Source organism: Arachis hypogaea, chromosome 1 (assembly GCF_003086295.3).
Source record: "Arachis hypogaea cultivar Tifrunner chromosome 1, arahy.Tifrunner.gnm2.J5K5, whole genome shotgun sequence".
NCBI classification, from domain to species: Eukaryota; Viridiplantae; Streptophyta; class Magnoliopsida; order Fabales; family Fabaceae; genus Arachis; species Arachis hypogaea.
Genome location: NC_092036.1, coordinates 31,106,940 through 31,119,373, shown reverse-complemented (window position 1 = coordinate 31,119,373; position 12,434 = coordinate 31,106,940). Strand labels below are relative to the sequence as shown.

The following is a 12,434-nucleotide window of genomic DNA, read 5'->3' as shown; positions in this document are numbered from 1 at the left end:
TTCTCTCAAAATTTCGAAAATTTGGGTTGACTTAGTCAAAATTTTTTTAAAATTAGTTGATTCTTGTAAGTCAAATCAAATTTTCAAATTTTAAAAATCCTATCTTTTCAAAACTTTTTCAAAAATAAAATCTTTTTCTTTTTTATCTTATGATTTTCGAAAATTTAAAAATATTTTTCAAAAAAATCTTTTTCTTAATTTTATCTTTATTTTCGAAAATTATGCTAACAATTAATGTGATTGATTCAAAAATTTGAAGTTTGTTACTTTCTTGTTAAGAAAGGTTCAATCTTTAAATTCTAGAATCATATCTTTTAGTTTCTTGTTAGTCAAGTAATTAATTTTAATTTTAAAAATTAAATCTATCTTATCTTATCTTTTATATCATATCTTATTCAAAATTTTATCTTTTTCAAAAATTTGATTTCAAAATATCTTCTTATCTTCTTATCTTTTCAAAATTGACTTTCAAATCTTTTTCAACTAACTATTTGACTTTTTGTTTATTTCTTATCTTTTTCAAAACCACCTAACAACTTTTCTCTCTCTAATTTTCGAAAATAATTCCCTCTTTTTCAAAAAATTCTTTTTAAATTTTAATTTTAATTTTATTTCTTATCTTTATTTTCGAAAATCATTTAACTCCTTTTCAAAATTTAATTTCGAAAATTTCTCCCTCTCTCATCTTTTCCTATTTATTTATTCATTTACTAACACCTCTCTTAACCTCTCTTCATCTCAAATCACTGCCCCTATCCTTACCCTTGTGTTTGGATTCTCCTTTCTTTATTCCCTTCTTCTTCTACTAATAATAAGGAACCTCTTTACTGTGACATAGAGGATTCCTCTTCTTTTTCTGTTCTCTTCTCTTTCATATGAGCAGGAATAAGGAAAAAGGCATTCTTGTTGAAGTTGATCCAGAACTTGAAAGGACTCTGAAGAGAAAACTAAGAGAAGCTAAATTACAACAATCCAGAGACAACCTTACTGAAATTTTTGAACAAGAGAAGGAGATGGCAGCCGAACCTAACAACAATAATGCAAGAAGGATGCTTGGTGATTATACTACACCTACTTCCAAGTTTGATGGAAGAAGCATCTCAATCCCTACCATTGGGGCAAACAATTTTGAGCTGAAACCTCAACTAGTTGCTCTAATGCAACAAAATTGTAAGTTTCATGGACTTCCATCAGAAGATCCCTACCAGTTTTTAACTGAGTTCTTGCAGATCTGGAGACTGTAAAGACAAATGGAGTAGATCCTGAAGTCTACAGGCTTATGCTTTTCCCTTTTGCTGTAAGAGATAGAGCTAGAACATGGTTGGACTCTCAACCTAAAGATAGCCTAGACTCCTGGGATAAGCTGGTCACGGCCTTCCTGGCTAAGTTCTTTCCTCCTCAAAAGCTGAGCAAGCTTAGAGTGGATGTTCAGACCTTCAAACAAAAAGATGGTGAATCCCTCTATGAAGCTTGGGAAAGATACAAACAGATGACCAAAAGATGTCCTTCTGACATGTTTTCAGAATGGACAATGATAGATATATTCTATTATGGTCTATCTGAGTTCTCTAAGATGTCATTGGACCATTCTGCAGGTGGATCCATTCACCTAAAGAAAACACCTGCAGAAACTCAAGAACTTATTGACATGGTTGCAAATAACCAGTTCATGTACACTTCTGAGAGGAATTCCGTGAATAATGGGACGCCTCAGAGGAAGGGAGTTCCTGAAATTGATGCTCTGAATGCCATATTGGTTCAGAACAAAGTGTTGACTCAGCAAGTCAACATGATTTCTCAAAGTCTGAATGGATGACAAAATGCATCCAACAGTACTAAAGAGGCATCTTCTGAAGAAGAAGCTTATGATCCTGAGAACCCTGCAATGGAAGAGGTAAATTACATGGGTGAATCTTATTGAAACACCTATAATTCATCATGGAGAAATCATCCAAATTTCTCATGGAAGGATCAACAAAAGCCTCAACAAGGCTTTAATAATGGTGGAAGAAATAGGCTCAGCAATATCAAGCCTTATCCATCATCTTCTCAGTAACAGATAGAGAATTATGAACAGAATACCTCTAACTTAGCAAATTTAGTCTCTGATCTGTCTAAGGCCACTTTAAGTTTCATGAATGAAACAAGGTCCTCCATCAGAAATCTGGAGGCACAAGTGGGCCAGTTGAGTAAGAAAATCACTGAAACTCCTTCTAGTACTCTCCCAAGCAATAATGAAGAGAATCCAAAAAGAGAGTGCAAGGTCATTGATATAATCAATATGGCCGAATGCAAGGAGGAGGGAGAGGACGCGAATCCCACTGAGGAAGATCTCATGGGACGTCTCTCAAGCAAGAAGGAGTTCCCTATTGAGGATCCAAAGGAATCTGAGGCTCATATAGAGACCATAGAGATTCCATTAAATCTCCTTCTGCCATTCATGAGCTCTGAAGACTATTCTTCCTCTGAAGAGGATGAAGATGTAACTAGAGAGCAAGTTGCTCAATATCTAGGAACCATCATGAAGCTGAATGCCAAGTTATTTGGTAATGAGACTTGGGAAGATGAACCTCCCTTACTCATTAGTGAACTTGATACGTGGGTTCAGCAAACTTTACCTCAAAAGAAACAAGATCCTGGGAAATTCTTAATACCCTGTACCATAGGCACCATGACCTTTGAGAAAGCTCTGTGTGACCTAGGGTCAGGCATAAATCTTATGCCACTCTCTGTAATGGAGAAGCTGGGGATCATTGAGGTACAGCCTGCCATGTTCTCATTACAAATGGCAGACAAGTCAGTAAGACAAGCTTATGGATTAGTAGAGGACGTGTTAGTAAAGGTTGAAGGCCTTTACATCCCTGCTGATTTCATAATCTTAGACACTAGGAAGGAGGAGGATGAATGCATCATCCTGGGAAGACCTTTCCTAGCCACAGCAGAAGCTGTGATAGATGTTAACAGAGGAGAATTAGTCCTTCAAATGAATGGGGACTACCTTGTGTTTAAGGTACACGGCTATCCTTCTGTAACAAGGGAGAGTAAGCATACAGAGCTTCTCTCAGTACAGAGTCAAACAGAGCCCCCATAGTCAAACTCTAAGTTTGGTATTAGAAGGCCACAACCAAACTCTAAGTTTGGTGTTAAAACCCCATATCCAAACTCTAAGTTTGGTGTTGGGAGTCTACAACATTGACCTGATCACCTGTGTGGCTCCATGAGAGCCCACTGTCAAGCTATTGACATTAAAGAAGTGCTTATTGGGAGGCAACCCAATTTTTATTTATCTAATTTTATTTTTTATTTTATTGTTCTTTTATGTTTTATTAGGTTCATGATCATGTGGAGTCACAAAATATATACAAAAATTAAAAATAGAATCAAAAACAGCAGAAGAAAAATTACACCCTGGAGGAAGGACTTACTGGCGTTTAAACGCCAGTAAGGAGTATCTGGCTGGCGTTCAACGCCAGAACAGAGCATGGATCTGGCGTTGAACGCCAGAAACAAGCAACATCCCGGCGTTCAAACGCCAGGAATGTCCCCTAAGGAGAGCTGGCGCTGAACGCCAGAAACAAGCATGGACCTGGCGTTCAACGCCAGAAACATGTTGCACATGGGCGTTAAACGCCCAGAACATGCATCACTTCAGCGTTTAAACGCCAGAATTATAGGCAAAGGCATTTTGCATGCCTAAGTGGTGCAGGGATGTAAATCCTTGACACCTCAAGATCTGTGAACCCCACAAAATCATCTCAGGATCTGTGGACCCCACCTACCATATTCTTCCCTCTTCTCAACATTCATCCTCTCTTTTTAATAAACACTCTTCCCCAAAACCCTTCACCAATCACCTCAATCTCTCTTTCCAACTACACCCTTCACCACTCACATCCATCCACTCTTTCCCATAAACCCCAACTACCTTCAAAATTCAAAATTTCTTCCTCACCCAAACCCACCCTAAAGAGCCGAACCTACTCCCTCTCCCCTCCCTATATAAACCCCTCCATTCTTCTTAATTTTCACACAACACAACCCCCTCTTCTACACCTTGGCCGAATACACCTCCCTTACTCTCCTCCATATCTTCTCTTCTTCTCCTTCTTTTCTTTCTTCTCCTTCTTTTCTTTCTTCTCTTGCTCGAGGGCGAGCAATATTTTAAGTTTGGTGTGGTAAAAGCATAAGCTTTTTGTTTTTCCATTACCATTGATGGCATCTAAGGCCGGAGAAACCTCTAGAAAAGGGAAAGGGAAGACAAAAGCTTCCACCTCCGAGTCATGGGAGATGAAAAGATTCATCTCCAAAGCCCATCAAGACCACTTCTATGATGTTGTGGCCAAGAAGAAGGTGATCCCCGAGGTTCCTTTCAAGCTCAAGAAAAATGAGTATCCAGAGATCCGACATGAGATCCAAAGAAGAGGTTGGGAAGTTCTGACCAACCCCATTCAACAAGTCAGAATCTTGATGGTTCAAGAGTTCTATGCCAATGCATGGATCACTAGGAACCATGATCAAAGTATGAACTCGAACCCAAAGAATTATCTTACAATGGTTCAAGGGAAATACTTAGATTTTAGTCCAGAAAATGTGAGGTTGGCGTTCAACTTGCCCATGATGCAAGGAGATGCACACCCCTACACTAGAAGGGTCAACTTTAATCAAATTTTGAACCAAGTCCTTATGGACATATGTGTGGAAGGAGCTCAATGGAAAAGAGACTCCAAAGGCAAGCCGGTTCAACGAAGAAGACTGGACCTCAAGCCTGTGGCTAGAGGATGGTTGGAATTCATCCAACGCTCCATCATCCCCACTAGCAACCGATCTGAAGTTACTGTGGATCGGGCCATCATGATCCATAGCATCATGATTGGAGAGGAAGTAGAAGTTCATGAAGTTATCTCTCATGAATTCTACAAAATAGCCGATAAGCCCTCTACTTTGGCAAGGCTAGCTTTTCCTCATCTTATTTGCCATTTATGTTACTCAGCTGGAGTTATCATAGAAGGAGACATCCCCATTGAGGAGGATAAGCCCATCACTAAGAAAAGGATGGAGCAAACAAGAGAGCACACTCATGGATCCCAAGAGACGCATGAAGAAGCTCATCACCAAGAAATCCCGGAGATGCCTCAAGGGATGCACTTTCCCCCCAACAACTATTGGGAATAACTCAACACTTCTCTAGAAGATTTGAGTTATAATGTGGATCAATTAAGGGTGGAACATCAAGAGCACTCCATCATTCTCCATTAAATTAGAGAAGATCAAAGAGTAATGAGGGAGGAGCAACAAAGGCAAGGAAGAGACATAGAAGAGCTTAAGGACATCATTGGTCCTTCAAGAAGAAGACGCCACTAAGGTGGACTCATTCCTTGTTCTTATTTCTCTGTTTTTCGATTTTTATGCTATATGTTTATCTATGTTTTGTGTCTCTACTTCATGATCATTAGTATGAAGTAACTATGTCTTAAAGCTATGAATAAATTCCATAAATCCTTCACCTCTCTTAAATGAAATATGTTTTAATTCAAAAGAACAAGAAGTACATGAGTTTCGAATTCATCTTTGAATTTAGTTTAATTATATTGAGTGGTGACAATACTTTTTATTTTCTGAATGAATGCTTGAACAGTGCATATTTTTTATCTTGTTGTTTATAAATGTTAAAATTGTTGGTACTTGAAAGAATGATGAACAAAGAGAAATGTTATTGATGATCTGAAAAATCATAAAATTGATTCTTGAAGCAAGAAAAAGCAGTGAAAAACAAAAGCTTGCGAAAAAATGGCAAAAAAAATTAGAAAGAAAAAGAAAAAAGCAAGCAGAAAAAGCCAATAGCCCTTAAAAACAAAAGGCAACGGTAAAAAAGATCCAAGGCTTTGAGCATCAACGGATAGGAGGGCCCAAGGAGCTAAAATCCAGGCCTAAGCGGCTAAATCAAGCTGTTCCTAACCATGTGCTTGTGGCATGCAGGTCCAAGTGAAAAGCTTGAGACTGAGTGGTTAAAGTCGTGATCCAAAGCAAAAAGAGTGTGCTTAAGAGCTCTGGACACCTCTAACTGGGGACTTTAGCAAAGCTGAGTCACAATCTGAAAAGGTTCACCCAGTCATGTGTCTGTGGCATTTATGTATCCGATGGTAATACTGGAAAACAAAGTGCTTAGGGCAACGGCCAAGACTCATAAAAGTAGCTGGGTTCAAGAATCAACATACTTAACTAGGAGAATCAATAACACTATCTGAAATTCTAAGTTTCTATAGATGCCAATCATTCTAAACTTCAAAGGATAAAGTGAGATGCCAAAACTGTTCAAAAGCAAAAAGCTACAAGTCCCACTCATCTAATTAGAACTAATATTCATTGATATTTTGGGATTTATAGTATATTCTCTTATTTTTATCCTAATTGATTTTCAGTTGCTTGGGAACAAGCAACAATTTAAGTTTGGTGTTGTGATGAGCGGATAATTTATACGCTTTTTGGCATTGTTTTTAGGTAGTTTTTTAGTAGGATCTAGCTACTTTTAGGAATGTTTTTATTAGTTTTATGTAAAATTCACATTTCTAGACTTTACTATGAGTTTGTGTGTTTTTATGTAATTTCAGGTATTTTCTGGCTGAAATTGAGGGACCTGAGCAAAACTCTGAAAGAAGGTTGACAAAGGACTGCTGATGCTGTTGGATTCTGACCTCCCTACACTCGAAATCGATTTTCTGGAGCTACAGAACTCCAAATGGCGCGCTCTTAAAGGCATTGAAAAATAGACATCCAGAGCTTTCCGGAAATATATAATAGTTCATACTTTATTCGTGATTAGACGATGTAAACTGGCGCTCAACGCCAGTTCCATGCTGCATTCTGAAATCAAATGCCAGAAACACGTCACGAACCAGAGTTGAACGCCAAAAACACGTTACAACTTGGCGTTCAACTCGAAAAGAAGCCTCAGCTCGTGTAAAGTTCAAGCTCAGCCCAAGCACACACCAAAGTGGGCCCCGGAAGTGGATTTCTGCACTTAGACTTATTTTTGTAAACCCTAGTAACTAGTTTAGTATAAATAGAACTTTTTACTATTGTATTTTCATCTTTGGTCTCAGTTTTATTCTATTATTCATGTTAGGAGACTATTGATCACGTTTGGGGGCTGGCCATTCGGCCATGCCTGAACCTTCATCACTTATGTATTTTCAACGGTGGAGTATCTACACACCATAGATTAAGGGTGTGGAGCTCTGCTGTACCTCAAGTTTTAATGCAATTACTACTATTTTCTATTCAATTCAGCTATTCCTATTCTAAGATATTCGTTGCACTTCAACATGATGAATGTGATGATCCATGACACTCATCATCATTTTCACCTATGAACGCGTGACTGACAACCACTTCCATTCTACTTTAGGTCGGGCGCATATCTCTTGGATTCCTTAATCAGAATCTTCGTGGTATAAGCTAGAATTGATGGCGGCATTCATGGAAATCCGGAAAGTCTAACCTTGTCTGTGGTATTCCGAGTAGGATTCCAGGATTGAATGACTGTGACGAGCTTCAAACTCGCGATTGTTGGGCGTGATGACAAACGCAAAAGAATCAAGGGATTCTATTCCAACATGATCGAGAACCGACAGATGATTAGTCATGCTGTGACAGAGCATTTGGACCATTTTCACTGAGAGGATGGGATGTAGCCATTGACAACAGTGATGCCCTACATACAGCTTGCCATGGAAAGGAATGAGAAGGATTGAAGGAAGGCAGTAGGAAAGCAGAGATTCAACAGGGACAAGCATCTCCATACACTTATCTGAAATTCCCACCATTGAATTACATGAGTAACTCTATCTTTATTTTCTGCTTTATTTACTATTCAAAAACTCCATAACATTTATTATCCGCCTAACTGAGATTTACAAGATGACCATAGCTTGCTTCATACCAACAATCTCCATGGGATCGACCCTTACTCACGTAAGGTATTACTTGGATGACCCAGTGCAATTGCTGGTTAGTTGTGCGGAGTTGTGATTAAGTGTGATTCACGTTTGAGAGTGCTACCAAGTTATTGGAGCCATTGTTGATGATCACAATTTCGTGCACCAATCATGAATATATTTACGTAACATGGACACATGAAATACCGGGTGAATCATAGACAAATCAGGTGGTAATGCTAAGCGATATGCTACTGCACCTATTTGTTCCAAAATCTCATAAGGACCAATATAGCGAGGACTAAGCTTACCCTTTTTGCCAAACCTCATCACACCCTTCATATGTGACACTCGGAGAAAAACTTGATCACCTACCGAGATTCTAAGTTACGTCTCCTATGATCAGCATAGGCCTTCTGTCTACTTTGGGCTGCTAATAAACGTTCCTTGATCAAGCAAACCTTTTCAATCGCATCTTGTACCAAATCGGGTCCCAACAGTTTGGTTTCACCAACTTCAAACCATCCGATTGGTGATCTACATCGCCTTCCATAAAGAGCTTCAAATGGTGCAATTTGGATACTGGCTTGGTAACTATTATTATAAGAAAACTCAATCAAAGATAGATAGCTATCCCAATTCCCACCAAAATCCAAAACACAACATCTCAACATATCTTTCAAAATTTGAATTGTTCTCTCAGATTGTCCGTCCGTTTGGGGATGGAAAGCTGTACTAAGATTTACTCTTGTTCCAAGTGCATTCTGAAAGGATTTCCAAAAATGAGAGTTAAATTGTGGCCCACAATCTGAGATAATGGACACTGGAGCTCCATGAAGCTTGAATATCTCATCAACATAAAGCTTAGCATATCGGGCAGCGGTATAAGTGGTTTTCATAGGAAGAAAGTGAGCTGACTTCGTCATTCTATCTACTATCACCCAGACTGAATCGTAGCCCTTAAAACTACAAGGTAAACCTGTCACAAAGTCCATAGTAATTCTCTCCCATTTCCATTCAGGTATCTCAATATATTGTAGCAACCCTGCAGGCCTTTGATGTTCAGCTTTAACTTGTTGACAAGTCAAACAATGAGAAACAAAAGTACTTACATCTTTCTTCATGCCTTCCCACCAAAACAATTGCTTCAAATCTTGGTACATCTTATTAGTGCCCGGATGAACGGTGTATTTAGAATTGTGAGCCTCCTCCATAATAGCTTTCTTTAAATCATTGTTATTTGGCACACATAAACGGTTACCACAATGTAAAACACCTTGATCAAGAGAAAAATCTGAATTCTTCCCATTGTGAACATCTTCCATTAGCTTTCTTAACTTTGGATCATCACCTTGCGCAGACTTGATTTGTTCTATTAGGGAGGACTGAGATCGTACATAAGCTAAGAGTGGCCCTGACCCTTCAAGCTTAAAGTATACACCCTCAGATTTCAACTTGTGAATCTCTTGCACTAAAGGTTTCCTTGATAAAACAATGTGATTCAAACTACACATAGATTTTCTACTCAATGCATCAGCAACTACGTTAGCCTTACCTGGACGGTATAAGATAGTACAATCATAATCCTTAAGTAACTCCATCCATCTACGTTGTCTGAGGTTAAGATCTTTTTGTTGAAAGATGTACTTTAAACTCTTGTGATCTGTATAAATCTCACATGTTTCTCCATAAAGATAATGTCTCCGAATCTTTAAGGCAAAAACCACTACTGCTATTTCTAAATCATGAGTTGGATAATTTTGCTCGCGCTTCTTGAGTTGTCTAGATGTATAGGCGATGACTCTACCATGCTACATAAGAACACATCCAAGTCCTACCCGAGATACATCACAATATACCGAATATCCTCCGGATCCTAAAGGTAAAACTAGAATTGGGGCAGTAGTCAAACACTTCTTAAGCTTTTGAAAGCTTTGTTCACATTCATCAGTCCATTGAAATTTTACATTCTTCTGAGTCAGCTTGGTCAAAGGAGCTGATATCTTTGAGAAATCTTTGACAAAATGTCTGTAGTAGCCTGCCAATACTAAAAAGCTACGGATCTCTTTTACTGATGTAGGTCTTGGTCACTGTTGGATGGCTTCTACTTTCTTCGAATCCACTTTGATTCCATCTTTTGATACAACATGACCTAAGAATGCTACTTGGTCCAACCAAAACTCACACTTAGAAAATTTTGCATACAGTTTGTGATTTCTTAAAGTTTGCAAAACAACTCTTAGATGATGTTTATGTTCTTCCTCACTCTTGGAATACACTAGAATGTCATCAATAAAGACAATCACAAAGTGATCTAAAAAAGCCTTGAATACATGATTCATCAAGTCCATAAAAGCAGCTGGGACATTGGTTAAACCAAAGGGCATCACCAAAAATTCATAGTGCCCATATCGAGTTCGAAAAGCCATTTTTAGAATGTCTTCTCCCTTAATCTTTAACTGATGGTATCCAGAACGAAGATCTATCTTGGAAAAACAAGAAGCTCCCTGAAGTTGGTCAAACAAATCATCAATCCTTGGTAAGGGATACTTATTACGAATAGTTACTTTGTTAAGTTGCCGATAATCGACACACAATCTCATTGAACCATCCTTTTTCTTTACAAAGAGGATCGAAGCTCCCCAAGGAGAAGTACTAGGATGGATAAATCTTTTGTCTAATAGCTCTTGTAACTGAATTTTCAACTCTTGTAATTCCGCGGGAGCCATGCGATAAGGAGGGATTGACACAGGAAAAACCCCTGGAGCTAAGTCTATGGAAAACTCTACCTCCCGATCCAGTGGTATGCCTGGTAGTTCCTCTGAAAACACATCTAAGAATTCCCTAACCATGGGAACTTGATCTATGCTAGGTACTTTGGCTTCAACGTCCCTAACTACTGCAAGAAATCCTTGATTTCCTTTATCCATCAAGTGTAACGTACTCGTAGAAGAGATAAGATTAGCCAAGGTAGAACAACCCTCACCAAAGAAAACAAAGGGTGGAATGCCCGGAATATCAAATTTCATTGTTTTGGACTAGCAACTTACATCGGCATGATAAGAGGATAGCCAATCCATGCCCAAGATAACATCAAATTCATTCATCATTTCATGAAGGATCAAATCAACTAAGGTATCAACAGTGTCCACTCTAACAATGCAAGATCGATAAACATATTGAACTATTACAGAAACTCCAAGTGGAGTACCAACATAAAATGGACAGTCTAATACTTGAACTTGCTTATCTAAACACGATGCAAAATATGGGGATATATAAGAGTGATGAGAACCCGGATCAAACAATACTTGAGAATCTAAAGAGCAAACTTGTAAGGTACCTGCTATCACTGCATTTAAAGCCTGAGCATCCTGACAGGTTAAAGCATGAATTTATGACTGACCTTTGCCACCTTGTGCTGCACCTTTTTTGTTAGACCCTCGACCACCAGATCCTCTACCTGCGCCCTTAACTAATGGAGCTAAAGAATTTCCAGGCGACATAGCTGAGAAAGATGGATTGGATGTTGCAGGTAGTGCTGAACTTTGAATGGAACGTCCCTGAGGATGAGGACAATCTCTACGAAGGTGACCAGTCTGTCCACAACCATAACATGCTCCAGTAGTCTTGAAGCATGCTCCAGAATGATACTTCCCACAATGCTGACATGGTGACCTAAGAATTTCTGAAGGCTTAGATCTCTGCATGCTTGGTTTAGATGCACTCCTAGCTCGACTCCCTAAGGCGGAGGTACCCTTTGAGGCAGCTTTAGAATGGTTAACCCCACCTGGTTGTGTTTGTGGGCGATTCTGATGACCTGATATTCTCCCATAGCTTGATCCTCCAGAGAATGCTCCTTGTATCTTTTTCTTTTTACCCATTTCTTTGTTCACTCTCCTTTCCTCTAATCCAGCTTCAATACCATAAGCAGCATTTACAATTTCCGAATAGGTCATACTTCCAACCAGGGGTGAAAGAGCAGTGAAGTAAAGATTTGCTAGTCCTCGAACAAATCTCTTGACCCTCATGATATCTGGGGTCACTAAGTGCTCAGCATATCTAGAAAGCTCAGTGAAACGATTCTCATACTGCATCACAGACATACCAGGAGTTTGCCTCAACTTCTCAAAATCAGCAACATTTTTCTCCTTTATGCTAGTAGGAAGGAATCTTTCTAAAAGGATCTTAACAAACTCATCCCACAAAAGAGATGGCATCCGACGTGCCCTTCTACTTTGAAGAAGTGTTTCATACTAATGATAAGCATGTCCTGTTAAATTGTATATAGCTAGATCCACCGCTGTGTCATCTGGACATCCGAGGGCTCAAAAAACTTTGTTCAAGCTGTCAATGAAGAACTGAAGATCGTCCTTCAGAAGATTTCCAGAGAAAGTAGGCGGATTCAGCTTAACGAACGATTGGAGAGTAACAGCTCGTTCCCCAAGGGGTTGTTGGTTTTCTTGATTAAGGACATTTGGCCCCGCAGAATGTGCAGCT

The 12,434-nt window shown here is 39.0% G+C and overlaps 1 non-coding gene across 1 annotated transcript; it reads right to left on the bottom strand.

Moving 5' to 3' along the window:
* Positions 1 to 1,411: 1,411 nt before the first annotated feature.
* LOC112712564 (small nucleolar RNA R71) lies at positions 1,412 to 1,515 on the bottom strand. The gene has a single exon (XR_003157827.1). It is a non-coding gene; the product is annotated as a small nucleolar RNA R71 (small nucleolar RNA).
* Between the last annotated feature and the right edge of the window lie 10,919 nt (positions 1,516 to 12,434).